Source organism: Lithobates pipiens, unplaced genomic scaffold (genome assembly GCF_037356315.1).
Source record: "Lithobates pipiens isolate NorthernLeopardFrog02 unplaced genomic scaffold, aLitPip1_a1.2 Scaffold_13, whole genome shotgun sequence".
Taxonomy (NCBI): Eukaryota; Metazoa; Chordata; class Amphibia; order Anura; family Ranidae; genus Lithobates; species Lithobates pipiens.
In genome coordinates this window covers 41,130,934-41,147,022 of record NW_027507718.1, presented here as the reverse complement: position 1 = coordinate 41,147,022, position 16,089 = coordinate 41,130,934, and the positions used below count along the sequence as shown (strand labels likewise).

Sequence of the window (16,089 nt, the reverse complement as noted above, 5' to 3'; positions counted from 1 at the left end):
TAGCAAAATTGGAGGTACCTTGTGAAGTTCAAAGTAAAGAAGGGGATTGATAAGCAAACCTGCAGTTTATTGTTCTCTTCCCTATTACAGTGTCAGCCCCACAACCATTTACTGTCCAAATTTTGCTAACTTCTCCTCAATAAGATTTCCAAACAATGCCCCGTCTTAGCCGATGACACCAACAAACTTCCACTTCACTCCCTTGATATGTCTCGCCTTGACTATTGCAACTCCCTATTATTTGGCCTGCTTCTAAACAGACCATGGTCCCTTCAGTCTTTCTTATATGCTGCTGCCAGTCTTATCCCTCTTACCAACCATTTACCAGTAGAAGTGTCAGCCAACACCTCTCTGCCAATCTCTCCCTGGCTTCTGTTCACCCAACAAATCAAATTCAAAATACTAACATAAAAATCTACCCACAACTCTGCCCCTAGCTACAACATCAACCTTATCTGATAGTATCAAACAAACTACCTTGTTCTCTCCCATCCTCTTAAATTCCTTACTCCAATCTATATGGCTATATCCCACTCTCTATGCCTCAGTTAATCCCTGGAAACTCTTCAGGGAATCTATCCCGCCATTACCTAATAGCTGAGCTTTTCTTTTCTCCAACAACACAAATACTGCTACTTAACCTCCAGTTCCCACCTAAAGATCAAAAGATGTAGTGCTAAGGCCAAATAGCAACATTTCAATCTTTAACTGTATCTGGACCAGAACTTGAGTTCATCCCTATTATTTAGTGGCAGCCAGCATGGGGATGTGTTTATGTGCTATGACTTGAGTAGTTCCTCAGGCAAGGTCCTCTGAAAGCACACGTAGGGAAGGCTCTGTGGTGCAACGGATAGCATGCTGGACTTCTATGTGGTGTATTAATTCAAAGGTTGTGGGTTCAAGTCCAACCAGAGTCTGTTTTATATAGTCTGTGTTCATAGTGATGCTGCTCTAATGCTATAAAGCAGGGGTCTCAAACTGGTGGCCCTCCAGCTGTTGCGGAACTACAATTCCCATGAGGCATTGCAAGACTGACAGTTACAAGCATGGCTCCCATAGGCAAAGGCATGCTGGGACTTGTAGTTCCGCAACAGCTGGAGGGCCGCCAGTTTGAGACCCCTGCTATAAAGTAATGGAATCCAATAATAAGGTAGCTGTAGTGAAGTGAATTTGCCATACAAGCTAAAGATGGCTTGGAGGTACCCTGTGAAGTTCAAAGTAAAGAGGGGGATTGGAAGCCAAACCTGCAGTTTATTGTTCTCTTCCCTATTACAGTGTCAGCCCCACAACCATTTACTGTCCAAATTTTGCTAACTTCACCTCAATAAGATTTCCAAACAATGCCCCGTCTTAGCCGATAACACCAACAAACTTCCACTTCACTCCCTTGATATGTCTCGCCTTGACTATTGCAACTCCCTATTATTTGGCCTCCTTCTAAACAGACCATGGTCCCTTCAGTCTTTCTTATATGCTGCTGCCAGTCTTATCCCTCTTACCAACCATTTACCAGTAGAAGTGTCAGCCAACACCTCTCTGCCAATCTGTCCCTGGCTTCTGTTCACCCAACAAATCAAATTCAAAATACTAACATAAAAAGCTACCCACAACTCTGCCCCTAGCTACAACATCAACCTTATCTGATAGTATCAAACAAACTACCTTGTTCTCTCCCATCCTCTTAAACTCCAATCTATATGGCTATTTCCAACTCTCTATGCCTCAGTTGATCCCTGGAAACTCTTCAGGGAAGCTATCCCGCCAGTACCTAATAGCTGAGCTTTTCCTTTCTCCAACAACACAAATACTGCTACTTAACCTCCAGTTCCCACCTAAAGATCAAAAGATGTAGTGCTAAGGCCAAATAGAAACATTTCAATCTTAAACTGTATCTGGACCAGAACTCGAGCTCATCCCTATTATTTAGTGGCAGCCAGCATGGGGATGTGTTTATGTGCTATGACTTGAGTAGTTCCTCAGGCAAGGTCCTCTGAAAAGACACACAGGGAGGGCTCTGTGGCGCAATGGATAGCACATTGGACTTCTAGGTGGTGTAATAATTCAAAGGTTGTTAGTTCGAGTCCCACCAGAGTCGGTTTTATATAGTCTGTGTTTATAGTGATGCTGCTCTAATGCTATAAAGTAATGGATTGCAATAATAAGGTAGCTGTAGTGAAGTGAATTAGCCATACAAGCTAAAGATGGCACCTACTGTCTCAGGCTTATCTTGAGAGTTGATATTAGCAAAATTGGAGGTACCCTGTGAAGTTCAAAGTAAAGAGGGGGATTGGTAAGCTAACCTGCAGTTTATTGTTCTCTTCCCTATTACAGTGTCAGCCCCACAACCATTTACTGTCCAAATCTTGCTAACTTCATCTCAGTAAGATTTCCAAACAATGTCCTATCTTAGCCGATGACACCACCAAACTTCCACTTCACTCCCTTGATATGTCTCGCCTTGACTATTGCAACTCCCTATTATTTGGCCTGCTTCTAAACAGACCATGGTCCCTTCAGTCTTTCTTATATGCTGCTGCCAGTCTTATCCCTCTTACCAACCATGTACCAGTAGAAGTGTCAGCCAACACCTCTCTGCCAATCTGTCCCTGGCTTCTGTTCACCCAACAAATCAAATTCAAAATACTAACATAAAAAGCTACCCACAACTCTGCCCCTAGCTACAACATCAACCTTATCTGATAGTATCAAACAAACTACCTTGTTCTCTCCCATCCTCTTAAATTCCAATCTAAATGGCTATTTCCAACTCTCTATGCCTCAGTTGATCTCTGGAAACTCTTCAGAGAAGCTATCCCGCCATTATCTAATAGCTGAGCTTTTCCTTTCTCCAACAACACAAATACTGCTACTTAACCTCCAGTTCCCATCTAAAGATCAAAAGATGTAGTGCTAAGGCCAAATAGAAACATTTCAATCTTAAACTGTATCTGGACCAGAACTCGAGCTCATCCCGATTATTTAGTGGCAGCCAGCATGGGGATGTGTTTATGTGCTATGACTTGAGTAGTTCCTCAGGCAAGGTCTTCTGAAACACACGTAGAGAGGGCTCTGTGGCGTCATGGTTAGCGCATTGGACTTTTAGGTGTTGTAGTAATTCAAAGGTTGTGGGTTCGAGTCCCAGCAGAGTCGGTTTTATATAGTCTGTGTTTATAGTGATGCTGCTCTAATGCTATAAAGTAATGGATTGCAATAATAAGGTAGCTGTAGTGAAGTGAATTTGCCATACAAGCTAAAGATGGCACCTACTGTCTCAGGCTTATCTTGAGAGTTTATATTAGCAAAATTGGAGGTACCTTGTGAAGTTCAAAGTAAAGAAGGGGATTGATAAGCAAACCTGCAGTTTATTGTTCTCTTCCCTATTACAGTGTCAGCCCCACAACCATTTACTGTCCAAATTTTGCTAACTTCTCCTCAATAAGATTTCCAAACAATGCCCCGTCTTAGCCGATGACACCAACAAACTTCCACTTCACTCCCTTGATATGTCTCGCCTTGACTATTGCAACTCCCTATTATTTGGCCTGCTTCTAAACAGACCATGGTCCCTTCAGTCTTTCTTATATGCTGCTGCCAGTCTTATCCCTCTTACCAACCATTTACCAATAGAAGTGTCAGCCAACACCTCTCTGCCAATCTGTCCCTGGCTTCTGTTCACCCAACAAATCAAATTCAAAATACTAACATAAAAAGCTACCCACAACTCTGCCCCTAGCTACAACATCAACCTTATCTGATAGTATCAAACAAACTACCTTGTTCTCTCCCATCCTCTTAAACTCCAATCTAAATGGCTATTTCCAACTCTCTATGCCTCAGTTGATCCCTGGAAACTCTTCAGCGAAGCTATCCCGCCATTTCCTAATAGCTGAGCTTTTCCTTTCTCCAACAACACAAATACTGCTACTTAACCTTCATTTCCCACCTAAAGATCAAAAGATGTAGTGCTAAGGCCAAATAGCAACATTTCAATCTTAAACTGTATCTGGACCAGAACTCGAGCTCATCCCTATTATTTAGTGGCAGCCAGCATGGGGATGTGTTTATGTGCTATGACTTGAGTAGTTCCTCAGGCAAGGTCTTCTGAAACACACGTAGAGAGGGCTCTGTGGCGTCATGGTTAGCGCATTGGACTTTTAGGTGTTGTAGTAATTCAAAGGTTGTGGGTTCGAGTCCCACCACAGTCGGTTTTATATAGTCTGTGTTTATAGTGATGCTGCTCTAATGCTATAAAGTAATGGATTCCAATAATAACGTAGCTGTAGTGAAGTGGATTTGCCATACAAGCTAAAGATGGCACCTACTGTCTCAGGTTTATCTTGAGAGTTGATATTAGCAAAATTGGAGGTACCCTGTGAAGTTCAAAGTAAAGAGGGGGATTGGTAAGCTAACCTGCAGTCTATTGTTCTCTTCCCTATTACAGTGTCAGCCCCACAACCATTTACTGTCCAAATCTTGCTAACTTCATCTCAGTAAGATTTCCAAACAATGTCCTATCTTAGCCGATGACACCACCAAACTTCCACTTCACTCCCTTGATATGTCTCGCCTTGACTATTGCAACTCCCTATTATTTGGCCTGCTTCTAAACAGACCATGGTCCCTTCAGTCTTTCTTATATCCTGCTGCCAGTCTTATCCCTCTTACCAACCATTTACCAGTAGAAGTGTCAGCCAACACCTCTCAGCCAATCTCTCCCTGGCTTCCGTTCACCCAACAAATCAAATTCAAAATACTAACATAAAAAGTTACCCACAACTCTGCCCCTAGCTACAACATCAACCTTATCTGATAGTATCAAACAAACTACCTTGTTCTCTCCCATCCTCTTAAACTCCAATCTATATGGCTATTTCCAACTCTCTATGCCTCAGTTGATCCCTGGAAACTCTTCAGGGAAGCTATCCCGCCATTACCTAATAGCTGAGCTTTTCCTTTCTCCAACAACACAACTACTGCACTTAACCTCCAGTTCCCACCTAAAGATCAAAAGATGTAGTGCGAAGGCCAAATAGCAACATTTCAATCTTAAACTGTATCTGGACCAAAACTCGAGCTCATCCCTATTATTTAGTGGCAGCCAGCATGAAGATGTTTTTATGTGCTATGACTTGAGTAGTTCCTTAGGCAAGGTCCTCTGAAAAAAATAGACAGGGAGGGCTCTGTGGCGCAATGGATAGCACATTGGACTTCTAGGTGGTGTAGTAATTCAAAGGTCGTGGGTTCGAGTCCCACCAGAGTCGGTTTTATATAGTCTGTGTTCATAGTGCTGCTGCTCTAATGCTATAAAGTAATGGATTCCAATAATAAGGTAGCTGTAGTGAAGTGAATTTGCCATACAAGCTAAAGATGGCACCTACTGTCTAAGGCTTATCTTGAGAGCTGATATTAGCAAAATTGGAGGTACCCTGTGAAGTTCAAAGTAAAGAGGGGGATTGGTAAGCTAACCTGCAGTCTATTGTTCTCTTCCCTATTACAGTGTCAGCCCCACAACCATTTACTGTCCAAATTTTGCTAACTTCACCTCAATAAAATTTCCAACTAATGCCCCATCTTAGCCGATGACACCACCAAACTTCCACTTCACTCCCTTGATATGTCTCGCCTTGACTATTGCAACTCCCTATTATTTGGCCTGCTTCTAAACAGACCATGGTCCCTTCAGTCTTTCTTATATGATGCTGCCAGTCTTATCCCTCTTGCCAACCATTTACCAGTAGAAGTGTCAGCCAACACCTCTCTGCCAATCTCTCCCTGGCTTCTGTTCACCCAACAAATCAAATTCAAAATACTAACATAAAAAGCTACCCACAACTCTGCCCCTAGCTACAACATCAACCTTATCTGATAGTATGAAACAAACTACCTTGTTCTCTCCCATCCACTTAAACTCCAATCTATATGGCTATTTCCAACTCTCTATGCCTCAGTTGATCCCTGGAAACTCTTCAGGGAAGCTATCCCACCATTACCTAATAGCTGAGCTTTTCCTTTCTCCAACAACACAAATACTGCTACTTAACCTCCAGTTCCCACCTAAAGATAAAAAGATGTAGTGCTAAGGCCAAATAGCAACATTTCAATCTTAAACTGTATCTGGACCAGAACTCGAGCTCATCCCTATTATTTAGTGGCAGCCAGCATGGGGATGTGTTTATGTTCTATGACTTGAGTAGTTCCTCAGGCAAGGTCCTCTGAAAAAATGCACACAGGGAGGGCTCTGTGGCGCAATGGATAGCACATTGGACTTCTAGGTGGTGTAGTAATTCAAAGGTTGTGGGTTCCAGTTCCACCAGAGTCCATTTTATATAGTCTGTGTACATAGTGATGCTGCTCTAATGCTATAAAGTAGGGATGAGCCGAACAACCCCCCCCCCCCCCCCGGCTCAGTTCGCACCAGAACCCTCGAATGGACCGAAAATTTGTGCGAACTTTAAAACCCCGCTGAATCTATGGGACTCCAATGTTTGAAATAAAAAGTGCTAATTTTAATGGCTAATATGCAAGATACTGTCCTAAAAAGGGCTTGGGGACCTGCCTCCTGCCCCAGGGTACATGGGTCAATGCCTAAAATGTTTTTAAAAATGGCCGTTTTTGCGGGAGCACTGATTTTAATGACGATTAAAGTGAATAAAAAGTGAAATATTGCTTTAAATATCGTGCCTGGGGGGTGTCTATAGTATGCCTGTGAAGTTCCACGTGTTTCCCGTGTTTAGAACAGTCCCTGCACAAAATAACATTTAACGTAAAAAAAGTAATTTAAAACTGCTTGCGGTCTTAATGTAATATCTGGTTCTGGCAATAGGGATGAAAATCATTGAGAAAAATGGCATGGATAGCCCCCCCCCTGCCCATTACCGGCCCCTTTGGGTCTTGTACGGATATTAAGGGCAACCCCGTACCCCTATTAAAAAAAGGAAAGACATGGGGTCCCTAGGCCCTATATACTCAGAACAGCAGTATACAGGTGGTGCAAACAAGACAGGGTCTGTGTAGGTTTGTTGTGTTAAGTAGAATCTGTTTGTAATTTTGAACTGGTAAATTTTTAAAGTGTAGCTCCAGTCAAAATATCTATTTTTAAGCTTTTTGGAAAACATAGGGAAGGGTTATCACCCCTGCATAATTTGTTTTTCGTCCGTCTTTTTTCATCTCACTTCCTGTTGTCTCCTTCCGTTTGCAAGTAGCAGACGTTTGTAAGTTGGATGTTTGAAAGTAGGGGCCTGCCCTATATGTTCTGCAGAAATGGCGGAACAAGGTGTTGGTGTTGCCACAACATTGTAAGCCCTCAAAGTGACTCTTGGTGGGTGCTGGAGCGCCCTGCTGTGAACGATTATATCAAGAATTGTAATTACATGCCATTGTTGAACAGTGGTAGAAAAATTGGGCCTTTGGTGGTTGTGGTGCTGGTGCCACAACACTATAAGTCTTCACAGTTACTCTCGATGGGCACAGGAACGGGTTCTGCTGTGAAATATCATATCAAGAATTGTAATTACATGCCCCTGTTAAACAGGGGCTGAAAAATTGGGCCTTAGGCACTGGTGCTGGTGCCACGGCACTGCAACCTCTCCCATATACTCTAGTTGTGGTGCAGGAATGAGCCCTGCTGCAAAGCATTGCATTAAAAATTGTAATTAAACGCCCCTGTTAAACAGGGCTGAAAAACTGGGCCTTAGGCACTGGTGCTGGTGCCACAATACTGCAACCTCTCCCATATACTCTAGTTGTGGTGCAGGAATGAGCCCTGCTGCAAAGCATTGCACCAAAAATTTTAATTAAACGCCCATGTTAAACAGGGGGTGAAAAATTGGGCCTTAGGCACTGGTGCTGGTGCCACGACACTGCAACCTCTCCCATATAATCTAGTTGTGGTGCAGGAATGAGCCCTGCTGCAAAGCATTGCACCAAAAATTGTAATTAAACGCCCCTGTTAAACAGGGGCTGAAAAATTGGGCTGCTGGCACTGGTGCTGGTGCCACAACACTGCAACCTCTCCCATATACTCTAGTTGTAGTGCAGGAATGAGCCCTGCAGCAAAGCATTGCATCAAAAATTTTAATTAAATGCCCCTGTTAAACAGGGGCTGAAAAATTCGGCCTTAGGCACTGGTGCTGGTGCCACGAAACTGCAACCTCTCCCATATACTCTAGTTGTAGTGCAGGAATGAGCCCTGCAGCAAAGCATTGCATCAAAAATTGTAATTAAATGCCCCTGTTAAACAGGGGCTGAAAAATTGGGCCTTAGGCACTGGTGCTGGTGCCATAACACTGCAACCTCTCCCATATACTCTAGTTGTAGTGCAGGAATGAGCCCTGCTGCAAAGCATTGCATCAAAAATTTTAATTAAACGTCCCTGTTAACCACTTAACAACCGGCCCATAGCCGATTAACGGCTTCATGGCGGTCGTCTAACTCTGAGAGGCCGTTAATTAACGGCCTCCCAGAATTCAGCTCTCGCGTGCCCCCTGGGGCACGCACTCGAGAGCATCCGTGACCGCCGGGTCCGCATCATGGATCACGGTAAACGGCCGCTCATCGCGGGCGTTTACCACATGATCGCTCCGTGAAATGACAGAGGGATCACTTGTAAACAAACCGGTGTCATGTTATGACGCCGGTTCCTCCCTCCCCCTCTCTGTACCGATCGGTACAGCGGAGGGGGAAGAGATCGGTGTCAGCAGCGCTGTGGGCTGCATCTGCAGTGCTCACATCGCCGCTCACCGAAATTGAACCCCTTAATTCCCTGCCAGTACTCTGCAATACTCTGCCATACCCTGCCAATACTCTGCAATACTCTGCCAATCCTCTGCCAATCCCTGCCAATACTCTGCATTACCCAATGCTCTGCCATACCCTGCCAATACTCTGCCATACCCTGCCAATACTCTGCATTACCCAAAACTCTGCATTACCCAATACTCTGCAATACCCTGCTAATACTCTGCATTACCAAATACTCTGCAATACCCTGCCAATACTCTGCAATACCCTGCCAATACTCTGCAATACCCTGCCAATACTCTGCACTACCCTGCCAATACTCTGCAATACCCAATACCCTGCCAATACTCTGCAATACCCAATACCCTGCCAAAAATCTACGATACCCTGCCAATACTCTGCAATACCCAATACCCTGCCAATACTCTGCAATACCCTGCCAATACTCGGCAATACCCAATACCCTGCTAATACTCTGCAATACCCTGTCAATACTCTGCAATACCCTGCCGATACTCTGCAATACCCTGCCGAAACTCTGCAATACACGCCAATACTCTGCAATACCCTGCCAATACTCTGCAATACCCTGCCAGTACTCTGCACTACCCTGCCAATACTCTGCAATACAAAAGGAAAACACCGCGCTAATTCAAACAAAAACAAGTGAAAGGAAAAGTGATAAAACTACAAAATTTCTGTGAAGAACACAGCCCAGCCGCTAGCACACAAACAAACCAAGTTCAGATAACATAAATAGAAGGCACCTATTTAAATAGGTGAAAGAAGTAAATAATGTATATAACTGACAATACAAGCAAGTGAATACAAAAGTTCATGAAGTATTTGAGAACAGTCCCAAAAAATGATTCACTCTGGTGCGTCTCAAGCTGAATTACAAGTCCGCAGATGGCATTCAGGGTGAATTATCCTGCTAAGTTCTCCGCCCTTGGCGACTCTTGGAACTCAATTATAAGCAAGTAGAAAAAATAAGTACCCTTACCAGATGGGTTGGACACATCCACCTTATAGTAGTGTGTCTTGCGAGCTTATGGGGGGGCTCCGGCCACTCACCCCAGTACACCGACCCGATATATTTTCCTCTCAGGGTTCCTCGCGGTCTGCGGATAGGAAAGGTGAGTGGGATTTCCGTGTCAAACGCTGCGATCGAACTTGATGCCAGAAGTCCCGCAAAAGTTCACCATAAAGGAAATAGAGCATAGAATACGCTTCGCATGGTGAAATACAACCAATGATGGTTTATTGAATTTTTTTTTCGATGAACAAAACTAAAATGATAAAATCACGTGATACATAAAAAATAGCAATGTGGGGAGCAGACAACTGCTAGCCCTACGCGTTTCGACCTCAAAGTCTTCAACAGGGGCATAGCCTGACTCCCCCACATTGCTGCAATATATAGACTGAATATTCAATTAGAAAAACAAAGGCTCATGGGAAAACTCCACCCCCAAAGTTAACCCCATGTATGCTCACACCATGTTAAGAACGTGAACACACAGGACTCTGAACGCTTCTCAGCATACTCAAATTACATGCCCAAAGTCACAGCACGGCACACAGTACCTGTCGTTGGTATAGCACTCATACATAACCAACTATAGGCTCAGATAGATTCAAATTATCGTACTTCCTGCGTTCCAACTGAAACCGGAAGCAGGAAGTGTGTTGGTATATCTGTGTGATGACGCCGGTGTATCAATTAACCGGCGCCATCATATCCCTCGGGTGGCTCTGGACGGACATCTGTACCCGTCTCACCCCAAAAAACTTTTTATGTCTGAAGGCAGTCATCCCGTATACCGGGGGCATCCTTATTAACGGGGGCCGGAACGCCGGCTTGCGTTCCAAGCCTCGCGTCCGGTTCCGGAAATGACGTTTTACCATCTCTAGGGCGGAAACGGCGTCGCTGGTAAACAAAACCAACGACGTCACATCCGCAGGGACTTCTAGTGTAAATCTCGTCGACGGAAATGACGTCGCCGACAAATCAGCGACACCATATCCCCCCGTGCCCCAAGCCTTATCCTGATGCCTAAGGAAAGGAGGAAGTGACGTCTGATAATAAACAATTGACGTCCACTCTCCGTGGAGAACCATTACAATATGAAATCAAATGAATCAATGGGTAAATAGAATAGATTGAAATGAAATGAGAATGGAGAGTGATAAGGAGTGTAAATAGAAATTGAAAGAAAAATAAAATAAGAATATGAATAAAAATATAAATAAAAATAAATATAAATCAATATACAAATGAAAAATAAATGAAAAAATCAATGAAAATAAAAATAAAAATAGAATAAAAAATAAAAAAAATAAAATAAAAATAAAAATAGAAATAAAAATAGAACTGAAAATAAAAATAAAATAAAATTGAAAATAAAATAAATATGAAAATAAATATGAAAATAAAGAAGAATGTAAAAAAAATATATATATATATAAAAATATAATGAAAATGATAAAAATGAAAATAACAATGAAAATGATAATAAAAATCAATAAAAATCTAAATATATGTCAATGAAAATAAAGAGAAAATGAAAAATAAAATGGTGAAAATAGAATAAAGTTAAAGTAAAAATAAAGGTGAAAACAAAAATAAAAATACAAAAATACAAAGATAACTAAATAGAGACTAATGAGGTGCCACTCACCCCCGGTCGATGAAACAATTAATGTCCCATTCGACGTTCATACCATGGGGTGAGTAGCACCTCAACTCATGTATCCAGTAGGTCTCAAGACGGGATATACCTCTAACCCGTGGTTCTCCTCTCCAATGGGGGGTGAACTTGTCAATTATCTGGAACATAGTCCCTTTAGGGTCTTTCTGATGATGCTCCAGAAAATGACGGGGTACAGTATGTTTGTCGCATCCTTTCTTAATCTTCGCAATGTGTTCATTAATGCGAACCGAAAACTCTCTCTTAGTGCGACCAACATACTGCATTTTACACAGGCAAGTAATTAAATACACCACATATTTCGTGGCACAGGTAGCAAAATGTCTCATGTTATACACACGTGATGTGGTGCTGGACATAAAAGAATCTGATTTCCGCTTCAAAACATTGTGTGAGCACACATTGCACCTTCTACAAGGAAAATATCCCTTACACTCCGGAAAGAAAACAGGCTTCCTAGGTGGGTCAATGACATTAGGAGCCAATTCCCCCCTCACTGAACGTGCTCCCCTAAAAATAACTGCAGCTCGTTCTGGTAAAGATGGTCCTAATATTTTATCGTTACGTAAGACCTTCCAATGTCTATTTAATATTTTGGTAATTTCTCAATACTAAACAGAAAAGGAAGTAAAAAAGGACCATTTCCAATGGTCTGCTTCTCTAATTTTTTGTTTAGGAACCAGCCATGATTTTCTGTCCACTTGTTGTACGGCTACAATATCCCTATCAAGAGTTTCTGGTTTATAACCTTTTTCTAGGAACTTCTGTCTCAGAACCATTGATTGTGACCGATAGTCCTCCATATTTGAGCAATTCCGCCGTAGGCGTAAAAATTGACCTTTAGGAATAGACTTCAACCATTGCTGGTGATGGCAGCTATCTACCGGAATAAATCCATTCCGGTCGGTAGGTTTGAAATGGGTACGCAACACCAGTTGTCTATTCAAGATAGAAATCTCTAAATCTAAGAAATGTATCATATTAGTACTAATTTCAAAGGAAAGTGAGATCCCACGGTCGTTAGCATTCAATTCTGCTATAAAATTAGAAAGCGACAGATTGTCACCCCTCCATAGGATGTCGTCTATATACCTCGCCCACAGGACCAACTCCGGTCTCTCATGGGCATAGACGACATCCTCCTCCCACTGGGCCATGAATAAATTGGCTAACCTTAGAGTTCTATTAGAGAAAGAAGAAAAAGATCAAAGAATAAAAAAACTGAAAAAAACAGAAAAAGTACAATCGAGATGTCACTGATTACCAGACCCGTTTGGTTTTTAATTGGCAAAAAAAAATTGTTCAGACTACTGAACAGATTAACTTAAATGTTCCAACGGACGTTATGACTTCCACGTTTCCATTGCCTGAACAGATATCTGAGCAGGTAATACCCCCTTTCATCCCTTCGGGTTATTATACATCTAATCCAAATATGCATTTAGTACAACCTTTCTCTCCTAGGAATTTCAATTCTGGGAACCATAATCAGTCAACGAATTAATTCCCTAATAAACATCCAGGCCAAATATATAATACATATTTACCCCCTAAAAAGGGCAGGGGCCAACACGAGAGGAGGAACAATTCCAGCAATCTCCAATACAAAGGGGCACCACATAGAAATGGACCTAATAACCAGAGGATGCCCAGCTACAATACTGGATCTCATAATGGAGACACCAGTTACCAACATACCACCCCAATGCACACCACAAACCGTTATGCAGCGTTGTAAGATGGGGACTTCCGAAATGTACAATATGAACTAGCCTATTGGAATAGGGAGGAAGAATATATGCAGACCCCATATAACCATGGATTTGGGGGTCCTTCTTATCCTTCGGGTTTTCACGACCCAAGGCAAAATTATATTCGAAGTCCAAAACCAAAAGAGGGTGCAGAGGGGGGTGGCGCCTCCAATGGAGGAAAACGCAAAAGAGTTCAGTAGGTAAAGGCATTTTCAATTTGAGTCAAGTTGTCCTATCAGAGAACGAAAAACGTGTTCTGGACAAGGGACTCAAATTTGTACCCCCCCGACAATTGAATAAATTCCACACATTTGTTGATCTACACAAATATGTTCGGAAACTTAACATACAAAGACACTTTTTATCAAATCCTTTTAACGGTCCGAATAGAGACCAACCATCCGACGTTCTACATTCCGGGCTTTCGAACCCATCCCTCTTTAACCCCCCCAATGTTTCCGCACATTCTATTAATGTGTTCAAGAATCTTGTCCTTCAGGATTTAGATTCATTGCCCAAAAAACATATTCATCAGGATCCAGCTATTCAATCAGGTCTTTGGTCCCTTTGTGATAAGAAGGACCTCATTATTCGCCCCGCAGATAAGGGTGGGGGAATAGTAGTCTTAGATAAAAAAGATTACATTACTGAGATGAAATCCTTATTAAGTGATTGCGCTACATATAGGGTTCTGTCCAAAGATCCCACAACGGAATATAAATCAGCTCTAGTTGAATTGGTCAATGAGGGCTTTTCTTTGAAGATCCTTAATAAGAAGCAACAAGAACATCTAGTCCCGTTAGCTCCTAGGATCCCAGTCATATATTACCTCCCTAAGGTACACAAGGACCCTGTTCACCCGCCAGGTAGACCAATTGTGAGCGGGATCGATTCTGTTACTTCTTGGATTGGTAAATATATTGACTTTTATTTACAGCCCCTAGTTAGAGACATACCCTCCTATTTGAAGGATACTCGAGATACCATCAATAGGTTAGAACAAGTCGAGTATTATGATGACCTCCTTCTAGTAACAGCAGATGTGTCATCTTTATACACATCTATACTGCTTGATTTAGGTTTAGCTGCAGTAGAATCCTTTCTTTTTAGAAAATCCACCTTGTCATTGATCCATAAAAATTATATTATGGAACTGTTAAAATTTGCAACAGACCACAATTATTTTTGGTTTCAGGGTGAGTTTTACTCTCAAATCAAGGGCGTGGCTATGGGAGCGAAATATGCCCCCAGCTTAGCCAATTTATTCATGGCCCAGTGGGAGGAGGATGTCGTCTATGCCCATGAGAGACCGGAGTTGGTCCTGTGGGCGAGGTATATAGACGACATCCTCCTCCTATGGAGGGGTGACAATCTGTCGCTTTCTAATTTTATAGCAGAATTGAATGCTAACGACCGTGGGATCTCACTTTCCTTTGAAATTAGTACTAATATGATACATTTCTTAGATTTAGAGATTTCTATCTTGAATAGACAACTGGTGTTGCGTACCCATTTCAAACCTACCGACCGGAATGGATTTATTCCGGTAGATAGCTGCCATCACCAGCAATGGTTGAAGTCTATTCCTAAAGGTCAATTTTTACGCCTACGGTGGAATTGCTCAAATATGGAGGACTATCGGTCACAATCAATGGTTCTGAGACAGAAGTTCCTAGAAAAAGGTTATAAACCAGAAACTCTTGATAGGGATATTGTAGCCGTACAACAAGTGGACAGAAAATCATGGCTGGTTCCTAAACAAAAAATTAGAGAAGCAGACCATTGGAAATGGTCCTTTTTTACTTCCTTTTCTGTCCAGTATCGAGAAATTACCAAAATATTAAATAGACATTGGAAGGTCTTACGTAACGATAAAATATTAGGACCATCTTTACCAGAACGAGCTGCAGTTATTTTTAGGGGAGCACGTTCAGTGAGGGGGGAATTGGCTCCTAATGTCATTGACCCACCTAGGAAGCCTGTTTTCTTTCCGGAGTGTAAGGGATATTTTCCTTGTAGAAGGTGCAATGTGTGCTCACACAATGTTTTGAAGCCGAAATCAGATTCTTTTATGTCCAGCACCACATCACGTGTGTATAACATGAGACATTTTGCTACCTGTGCCACGTAATATGTGGTGTATTTAATTACTTGCCCGTGTAAAATGCAGTATGTTGGTCGCACTAAGAGAGAGTTTTCGGTTCGCATTAATGGACACATTGCGAAGATTAAGAAAGGATGCAACAAACATACTGTACCCCGTCATTTTCTGGAGCATCATCAGAAAGACCCTAAAGGGACTATGTTCCAGATAATTGACAAGTTCACCCCCCATTGGAGAGGAGAACCACGGGTTAGAGGTATATCCCGTCTTGAGACCTACTGAATACATGAGTTGAGGTGCTACTCACCCCATGGTATGAACGTCGAATGGGACATTAATTGTTTCATCGACCGGGGGTGAGTGGCACCTCATTAGTCTCTATTTAGTTATCTTTGTATTTTTGTATTTTTATTTTTGTTTTCATCTTTATTTTTATTTTTACTTTAACTTTCACCATTTTATTTTTCATTTTCTCTTTATTTTCATTTACATATATTTAGATTTTTATTGATTTTTTTTTTTTTTTTTTTTTTAATTAATGTTTATTAAAGAAGAGAAGCGTGTACAAAGCATAACGATCAATACATCAACCAACATCAAGGGCAGCAACAGTATATCCTCAGTTACCATGGCATAGATAAATACACCCATCTCTTCTATTATAAAAGAGGGAATATAGTGGACAGAAATAGAGGGGAAGTAAAGGAAAGGGAAAATAAACAGGAAGAGAGAGAAAAAGAGAAAGAAGGGGGGGGGGGGAGGAGGGGATGGGGGGGGGGGGGCA

The 16,089-nt window shown here is 42.0% G+C and overlaps 1 non-coding gene across 1 annotated transcript; it reads left to right on the top strand.

Annotated features, from left to right (window-relative positions):
• The first annotated feature begins 5,176 nt into the window (after positions 1 to 5,176).
• TRNAR-UCU (transfer RNA arginine (anticodon UCU)) lies at positions 5,177 to 5,261 on the top strand. The gene is given in 2 exon segments: positions 5,177 to 5,213; positions 5,226 to 5,261. It is a non-coding gene; the product is annotated as a tRNA-Arg (tRNA).
• Positions 5,262 to 16,089: the final 10,828 nt, after the last annotated feature.